This window comes from Panthera uncia, chromosome F2 (assembly GCF_023721935.1).
Source record: "Panthera uncia isolate 11264 chromosome F2, Puncia_PCG_1.0, whole genome shotgun sequence".
NCBI lineage: Eukaryota > Metazoa > Chordata > Mammalia > Carnivora > Felidae > Panthera > Panthera uncia.
In genome coordinates, this window is record NC_064812.1 from 1,458,412 (window position 1) to 1,467,808 (window position 9,397).

Here is a 9,397-nt window from a genome sequence, read left to right on the forward strand (position 1 = left end):
GGACAGGTCAGGACAAGAAGCAGGGAGGGAGGTCAGTCTGGTTCTGGGAGGAAGGCAGCACCCTCCAGAGGGAGGAATGGGTCTGGACAGGGAAGGTGAGGGCCTGTAGGAGCAGGCACGTGGGGTGGGCACCGGCACCTGGGTCTCTGGGACTTGGGGATGGGATACCAGGGCTGGTCGGGTCAAGGTGGGCACAGGAGAACCTGGCTGGGCAGGCAGGGGCCTGGTGAGTGGGTGAGCAAGACACCTGTTCCTGAAGCCCCTGGCCACCCTGCCCCGTGCTCACTTACCCTCTGCCGGCCATGTGTTTGGGGTCTGCGGGGTCTGCTCCTGGGGAAGGGTCTATGGTCACACCCTGGGGCTTCTTTGATGGGGCTGGGGAGGGGGGTGGCTTGAAGCCAGGTCAGAACGCCCCTGAGAGGCAGGTCAGAGTCCGCTCGATGTGACAGGCCGGGTCTGAGGACCCAGAGGGGCCCTGAGGGACCAGCTGAGAGGGTCCTAGGTTTCATGCAGGATAGAAATCAAACGGGAGCGGGAGCCCGGAGGAACTGAGGGATGGAGTGGCCGGGGGCTCAGGGACTCGGGAAGGAGAGGGAGTCTCCTCGTCACGGGGAGTCAGGGGTTCGTATTGGAAAGGGGTCCAGGGTGTGTGTTCCTTCAGGGATCCAGGGTCGAGTCCCATCAGAGGCCAGTGTCAGGTGAACGACGGGTGTTATTCCAAGAGTTTGGAAGGTGGGGGTATTGACGGCTGGTGTCAGCCCAGGTTTGTTCCAAGCTAATGTCCTGGAATGTGTTTGGGATCCTGTTCTTTCAGACGTTATCAGGTGTTTGGGGGCTAGGACAAAACTCAGAATGATTAGTTTTCTTGCTTCTCCCTTGGAGTGGGAATGGCTTCTTTTATTCAGATGCATGAGTAACTGGGGCCGAAAAGAAACGGACATGGAGCCTTTCTAACATGGAGTCCCTTCACTTCGCGTCTCACACCCGCCTACCCACCCAGGTTGCCCCGAGGCTGGCCAGAATCCTGCTGTGCCCGTGTCCAGAGTCCAAGGAACACTGTCCGGCAGGGTGGGACAGTGGTCAGTGTGGGGACTCAGGATTCTGGCCCATCTCCAGGGATCCCTGAGATCGGCCATGGGCACTGAAATGCACAAATGTGTCCTCATCATCATGGCCGCCGAAAGGGACAGCCAGCCTACATGCACAGCCAAGTGGTAATGTGGTGATTGCGCCCAAGGGAGGGATAGCCCCAGACAAGTAGGGCAGGAGGAGGGATCTGCCCCAGTGGGGCAACAAGAGGAAGAAGACCCAGTCCCAACCAGTGCCTTGCAGAAGGATCTAGAAGCCCATCAGGGCAGCCTGATTGAGATTCAGTGGGCAGGGAGTATGTGATTCACCTGAGTGGGTCAGACTGGCATTAAAAATAAAAGAAGGGGCACCTGGCTGGCTTTGTCGGTAGAGCATGTGACTCTCGATCTCGGGGTTGTGAGTTTGAGCCCCATGTTGGGGGTAGACGTTACTTAAAAACTAAGAAATTAGGGGCTCTTGGGTGGCTCAGTCGGTTAAGCGTCTGACTTCGGCTCAGGTCACGATATGGTTTGTGAGTTCGAGCCTCGCATCGGGCTCTGTGCTGACGGCTCAGAGCCTGGAGTCTGCTTTGGATTCTGTGTCTCCCAGTCTCTCTGCCCTTCCCCTACTTGCTCTCTGTCTCTCTCAAAAAATGAATAAATGTTTAAAAAAAAAAAATAAAAATAAAAAAATTTAAAACAAGAAAAAGAATTCAAGGAGCTTGAAATCAGAATGTCCCCCAGAAACACTGGCAACTGTTGTCACAGATGACGATTCCCCGGAGCTCTGAGTCCCCAGGTAGAATCTGTTCGCTGGGTTGCTCGCTCAACAGTAAATCAGGCCACCTTGCTGGAGTAGCTAGACGCTGAGTTGAGATAGGTGGGCAGTGGTGGGGTGGGCAAGAGGGAGCTGGCAAGTGGACTTGAAACCTGAAAACCGTGGTCAGGACTGGACCCTGGGGGCAGTGGTGGGATATCTGTGTGCCCTGTGCTCTGTTCCTGGTAAGAGTATTATACCCTGGGCTGGGTATTAGAGCCACTTGCCCTCCTGGGTAGACAGCCCTCAGGCCCAGCACTCCTTCTGCTCTGGGTCGAAGGACCAAGTCCCTGTAGGGCTGGGGTCAGAAGCTGGTGGCTCCCCTGGTTCCTGCTGCCCCTGCCTGGGGAGGTGGGAGGCTGGTGAGGGGCAGGCTGAGTGTGGGAGCAGAGAGAGGTAGGGTGGGGCTGGGTGAGGAGGGCGGGGAGGAGCCTGGAGCTCTGAGTTTCCATTTCCTGCAGGCTAGGGGAAGGTAGGGTGGGGAGGGGCGGGGCTGGGGAAAGGAACCTTGCTGGGTGGCCCTGCCCCAGACTCTCCTGGGCCCTGGCATCTGTCCAGGCTGCAGCCAGGAGCCCTGTGAGGGCTGTCGGGCCAGGCACCGCTCTGGCCAGGAGCCCAGGCTCCCCAGTCTCAGCGCCCAGGTGCCTGGGGATGCCCCTCCCCACCCTGTTTCTGGGTAGCCAAATTCAGCTTTGTCTTCTGACCCCGGATTTCCTGCATCTACCCACAGAGGGGGTCTCTCTGGGGAGTGCATGGGTGTGCCTGGCCCCTGCCCCCTGGGCTGCCCCTCCCTGGCTGCTGGGTCTGCACCTGCTGGCCTGGGAGGTGGAGGGGATCCTGCCTGTCCTCTGGCTTCCTCCCACTGTGCTCCTCCAGGGGTGCCCGTGGTCCAGGCCGGCGGGGCACTGCACCTCCTCCCCCGCACCCCGTCCTTGGCATCTCTCAGTGGGCTGGAGAAAAAGATCACCTACTAAGGAGTCACACTGAGAATAACACCTGAGTTCTTGACAGCAACTATGGAAGCAGAATAAAGGACCTAGATGGTAACCCAGATTTCTCTGTGCAGCAAAATATCAGAATAAAGTTGAAAGAAAGCCATTGCCAGACAAATGAAACCAAGAGTTCCTCACCTTGCACTAGAAGAAAGTGTAAGAAATGTTCCTGGGCCAGAAGGAAAATACCACTTGTAAGTCCTGGACCCAGGAATGAGGAAGACACTGGTAAGTCTAAATGAACACTGATTTTGTAAAAAGATTAGTAAGTGTGTCGTATGGGAGACAGGTCTATACGGGGAGAATTGAAAGTCACAACATAGTCAGTGCTGTGCAGAACCCATCAGCACAGTGAGCCCAGGGGGGTGCAGAGAGGGTCCCTCCTGTCTGTGACATCTCCATGCGTGTCACCTCCAGAACAGCACTGCACACTTGGAAAGAGAATCTCAACTTCCAAACTGGTAAAGGGAAAATTGAAAAAGACCCAAAATCGCCAAGAAAAGAGGCAAAGAGAGAAAGAGAAAAAAGGAACATAGATCCATCAAGGAGGGATCATAAAAAAAAAATCACAGTAATATGGTGGATTAAAACCCACATGTGTCTCCGTAATTTTATCAAATGTAAATGGATTTAATGATCCAATGAAAGCACAGAGGTTGTCTGAGTAGTTCTGAAAATACCCAACATGTGCTGTCCACAGAGACACTTGAACCTGAGACTACATAGTTTGGAGCAAAACAGAGCATCGAGGCAACTCATGAAATCTTTTAAAAAACGATAAATCTTATATAATTACATGATCAAAAGACGAAACATCATACCAACTAGGTTCTCCAATCACAATGCAATTGTGCTTTAAACTATTAACAAGAATACAGAAAATTCTGTGTCTGAAAATGATAGATATGCCTTATAAATAACTCATGGGTCACAGAAGAAATCAAAACGGGCATCATATCACACCTTAACGAAATGGTAACAGATATACTATATATCAGAACCCATGGAAATAGCTGATCCACGCTTAGAGCTTATGGGTTTACCTTCATGTATTAAAAACAAGAAAAGATTCAGCATTAATGAATGGAGCATACATCGAAAGAAGTTATAGGAAGAAGGCAAAATAAATCCCCCAAAATAGAATAAAGGAGAAAGAAAGGAGGAAGATAGGAAAGAGGAAGGAAAAATAAGTAAAGAGCAGACCTGAAGGATACAGAGGCCGTGGATGCAGGAAGCGGGCTTACCAAAAATAGTTATTTATTGGGAAACACTGGCAACGCGTGTAACGCTGGTGAGACCAGTCAGGGTAAAAAGAGGGGGAAACGGCAATACAGCAATGGGAAGAAGCGGCAGGCTGTGGTCTGAATGTCTCCTGCCAATCCCCTAGGGGTCCGGAGCCTGACCCTCCAGCGGAAGTGTTAGGAGGCGGGGTCTGCAGGGGGGTAGGGGAGGGGGGCGCCTGAGCCCTAAGAGTGACAGACACACAAGGAGGGGACTCCTGTCCTTTTTAAAGAGGTTGCAGAGGGCCCCCTGAGCCCTTGGCCAGGTGCCGACGCCTCCAGAAGGGGGGCTCTGAGCTCGGACCTGAACTTGGGGGTGGCCTGACCTCAGAGTCCCGGGGGGGGGGGCGTGCATAAGCCACCCAAACTGTAGTGTTTTGTCACCGCAGCCCAAACAGACGACGACAGTATCGACAGAGGTTTAAGACATGACACAAGGATTTGGCTCTCACCTTTAATAGAAAAATTTGAACATTTGAAGTGATAGAGGTAAATCATTCATCCAGAGCTAATAAAAAACATTGCCAGGAAAAATAGAACACAGGAAGCTCGGATTTTTGTTGTTTCTTGTGAAAGTTTTACTCTGACTTGACCGCAGTCCCAGGAGGCTGCGGAGCCCGGAGAGGACTTGGTGCACGAGGACCCGCGGCATGACCCGCCCGGCCTCGCCCCTGCCGCCGTGCAGCGCGCGCGCGCGCGCGCGCGCGCCCCGCCCCGCCCCGCCCCTGCAGCTTCTCGGCGGTTCGTCGTCCCCGCAAACGGGTCACTTTGGGCGCGGTGGTTGGCGTGTTTTCCAGTGTCGCGTATTCCTAGCCGCTTTATGGGGACGCGGTTGACGCGCAGGCGGCGCGGGCGTCAGGTGTGCGGGCCTGACTCACAAGTGCCGCCGAGCGCCGGCCGCGCGGGCTCCCGGGTACCAGTGTCTCCTCCCGGCGGGGCGGGCCTCTGCCCCCGGTCGGCTCGCTCCCGTCCCAGGGGGCCGCGCACCTGACCTTCGGCGCCTGAGGCCGCGCTCCCCTCCCCCAGCCCCGCCTCGGGAACCACAGAGCCGAGAGCCTTTTCCACGAGTTTGGTTTTTCTCGTCTCTCTTCCTCCTCTTGGTTCAGATTCCACATACAAGTGAGAGCGCGCGGTGTTTGACAGCATCTGTCCTCAGACTTGTGTCAGCGGGCCCACGCGCGCTTCACCGATGGCAGGCTCCCCTTCTTCGTGGCCCAGTTAACACCCCCCGCCTCCCCAGCATACACCGCATGCTCTTTATTCATTCGTCCATCCTGGGAAGCGCCGGGGCCCCCATGTCTTGGCTATTGCATAACACTGCTGTGAGCGTGGGGTGCAGGGCAGTGTTACTGAAATGGAATCACAGAGCCTGTGGCTTTTTCCACGCAGCCTGCCGCCCTGGAGAACCGCCCCCCATGACACAGTTCTTTTCCTGCGGAGCCGCTTCCCGATGTGGGTCCGCGGCATGCTGTTTAACCCCCACCTGGTGAAGGGCGTCTGGAGTGTTGCCACCTGGGGGGACGTTACAAACAGAGCTGCCATCAAACAGCCGTGTCCCATGTTTGCCGTCTCCTGTCCCCGGAGCCACACCCGAGTCCCACCCCCAGGGCCGCAGGGTGACTGTGCTCGGAGGTGGGCCTTTGCGGAGGTGACTGAGGTAAAGGAGGGCACCGGGGGCCCTGATCCAGGCTGGTGTCCCCACAAAAAGGGGAGGCCAGGACGCAGACACGCATGGGGGTTGGGGGGGCGACCACGTGAGGACACGGGGAGGGGACGCCGTCCACCAGCCAGGGAGAGGCCTCAGCCCGCGCCTGCGCCCCGCCCCGCCCCGCAGCTTCTCGGCCCTGCGAGCCTGGGTCTCTGTGTCTCAGGCCGGCCAGGGCTGTTTGTTATGGTGATGCTGCAGACATCACACCCCAGGTGGCGAGCGGGGTCCCACTCTCCCTCCGGTTTTGGATGCCTGCCGGGTGAAGGGAGGGGTGGAGGAGCAGGCCTGTGAGGGGGTCGGGGAAGGGAGGGCCTGGGCAGCTGTGGCTGAAGTGTTTCTTGCTCTGACCTCACCTCAGGCTTGGATGGAGAGAGTCAGGAAGGAGTGAGGGCTGGGACCGCCCCGCCCAGTCACAGCTGGAGGGAGGCCCTCCAAAGATGAGCTGGCCTGATCCAGGCCACAGACAGCCTGCCCCCGGGGCGGGTGGGGACACGACTGGCCCACCTGCCTTGCTGGCCGTGAGGACCCTCTCCTCTGGCTGCCGCCTCTGTTCCTGCTGGCTTGGCCCTTGAGCCAATGGACGTCCTCGCTCTGGGTCCCCCGGTCCCCCAGAACCCTAGCTGCCATCCTGAGGGCTGTGACCTGACCTGCTGCCCAGAGGGGGAAGACAGGGCACACGGAGGAAAAGCCTTGCCAGAAGCCCCCAGCACCCAGTTCTGCTTCCAGCCCCGACCTGCCCACACCCCTCTGCCTTTTCCTGATTCACCCAGAGGTGTCACTGGACCTACTATTGCTTTTGAGTCCTGGAGAGTTGCCCCTCCATCTGGCTGGTGGGCGTCCCCAGAGATGCTGTGAAGACTGAGGAGCTGGGCTCCTTGTGACCAGGACCTCCCCCGGCTCATACATTCCCCACCTCAGGGCTTTGTGGTGCTCTCTCCAGAAAGCGACCACAGGCTCTACATTCGAGTGGCTTCCTCGTCTGAGCCCACGTGTGCACCCACAGGGCGGTGATGGCCACAGGGCTTCCCCTCACAGGTGGAGGGAGAGGCGTCTGGCAGGCTTTCGAGACTGCCGGGGGTCGAGCCGGGCCCAGGACTGTGAGGCTGTGGCGTGGGAGGGCAGGGCAGGACCCGGGCTCGCCCCCGACCGCCAGCTCTGTCTCCCCCAGCCCAGGCAGCACTAACAGCCCACATCTTGCGGGGAGAACACGGGCTCTGCCAGAGCTCGGGGAGGGGTGAGCACCACCCTCTGGAGGGACATAGGCGGGGGCAGCTCACAGTGAGCGCACGGGGTCCGGAGCGGCTGGTGCCATCAGGAGAGTCTGACAAGACCCCCTTTCTTTCCTTTTCTAAGAAGACTTTATTTTTAAGTCATCTCTGCACCCAGTGTGGGGCTCGAGCTCACAACCCCAAAATCAAGAGTCACGTGCTACGCTGACTGAGCCCACCAGGCGCCCCAAGAAGCCCCCGTTTCAAATCCAGGTACACGCAGTTGCATCGGCCACACACTGTAACTGTCCTGGTCCGCAGTCTTCCCCTCCCCAAATGGGAATGAGACCATTGTGCCATCCCAAGGTCCTTAAGACGAGTGAAGGAGAGGGTCCTTGCGGGCCGCTCCCGCAAGGAAATGCTCAGTTTATAACAAGGATGGCTGTAATTACTGAATGGAGGGTATAGGCTGCAGGGAAAGGAAGAGGGAGAAGAGTGGGGTAGTGGGTATAAGACTTGACCCTGCTCACATTCTGGGCCCTGACCCTGGGAGCATGCAGAGCCCTGATCCCACTTACCCATTCTTGTGCATCCCCGTAGGATGGGAGAGTACTCTGGAAGGCTTGGCGCAGGCTGTTGGGACCTCCAGCCGTAAAGAGGCCGGGAGAGAATGGACACAAACGTGGGGCGCTACAGGACCCTGGCGGAGGGATGTGCTGCGGTGGGTTCTTGCTGCTGTCCAGGGTGCTGAATTCTCCTGTGACCCAGGGACTCGACCACCCGCCGAGCCTGTTCCAAGGCCCCCACCTGCTTCCCCTCGCTGCCTCCAGGCCCAGGCCCACAGCCTCTGTCCGTTTCTTAATCTTCTGAAAAATGACTGTTTCTTCCCTTTGTCCCATCCCTCTCTCTTGACTTTGTTTGTTCAGATATGTACACATTGCATTTTTGATTATTACCTTTCAATAACTTTCTCAAATTGGGATGACTAGGTCAGAGACTGGGAACCAGTCTAAAGCTTTGGGCACAGATTAGCTGACTGCTTTCTAGAAGAATCCACAGCTGTCTGCAGTTTTCCTCAGTGTGCAATCTTAACTCTGTACAACACTGGGGTTTTATGACCGAAAACCAAATAAAACAGAAGGCAGGGGCTGGGTGAAGCAGTGACTCCTTGTTTGAAATTTTTATTGCCGGGGGGAGCTGAGCCCTTCAAAGCATCATGGTCATTTTCGGGCCTTTGCTTATGAGTCACCTGCCCCTACTTCCTATTATTTGCCTACATGGCAATTTTAACAATTGCTTATATATCAAAGATAAAAATCCTCTGTCATATATTTTTCTCTTTCAGTTTTCCATATACTTGTAAATTTTGTTGATGTATAAGATTGGCATTTTTTATCATGGAAAGTATAGAGCCTTTCCTTAAATGCTCGGAAAGTCCCTCCCACAGCAAAAGCAGATTTGTCTGCAGCCGAGTGGTTTCGCAGAACTCCCATCCATCTGGGTCTCTACGACAAGTGAGGGAGTCTCCTCCCGGCTCCCGCTCTCGCTGCCCACGGTGCGTGGGGTGCCATGTTTCCCTGGCTGGAGACAGCACGTCTCCGGGTTGTAATTCCTTCCTTCCTCCATGCTCCTGACGCTGGGTGTGGGGACACAGACAGCTCACAGACTGCGGCTGGCCCCCGCTTTCCAATCAGTAGCTTGCAATGAAGGGGTGTGACATGAAATTGGAAAGACGAGTCATTAGAATAAAAGGCTACAATGGCCCCAGAAAGGTCAAAAGTGGACAAACGGGTAAAAACTTAACACCACACACTCTTGGAATGGACCTCAGCTATTGTGATTGCTGTAAATTTGGCAAGCTGGATTTTTACCACTGGTCAAGCCACAACGACTTTACTTTCTGGAACTTGACCTCTGGCCCCACCTGCTGGTGGACAGGAGGGACAGGACAGTTCTGCCCTTGGGAACAAGGGCAGATAGAGGCTTGAAGATTCATCTGCACTTTCTGCCCCTGGCCTGGCCGTCAAACCAGCCTCCCTCCTGCCCTGGATGCAGCCGACCCCCGCGGGCCTCATCAGAGGTCAGACCCAAAGGACACCCTTGGGGAGAGCAGGCAGGGAGGGGACGGTGTCAGGGGTCTCTGCTGTGTCCTGCCTCTCCCCACACCATGCACTTCTCCTACTTGACTAGCATTCCCTGTGCACCTGCCCGCACCTGGCCCAGAGCACTGGGGGAGAATGACGCCTCTGCCCCCAAGGAGCTCACTCACACAAGGGGTCGCCAACCCAGTGACGGGTGCTGGGAAAAACCTGGTGAGAAATCACT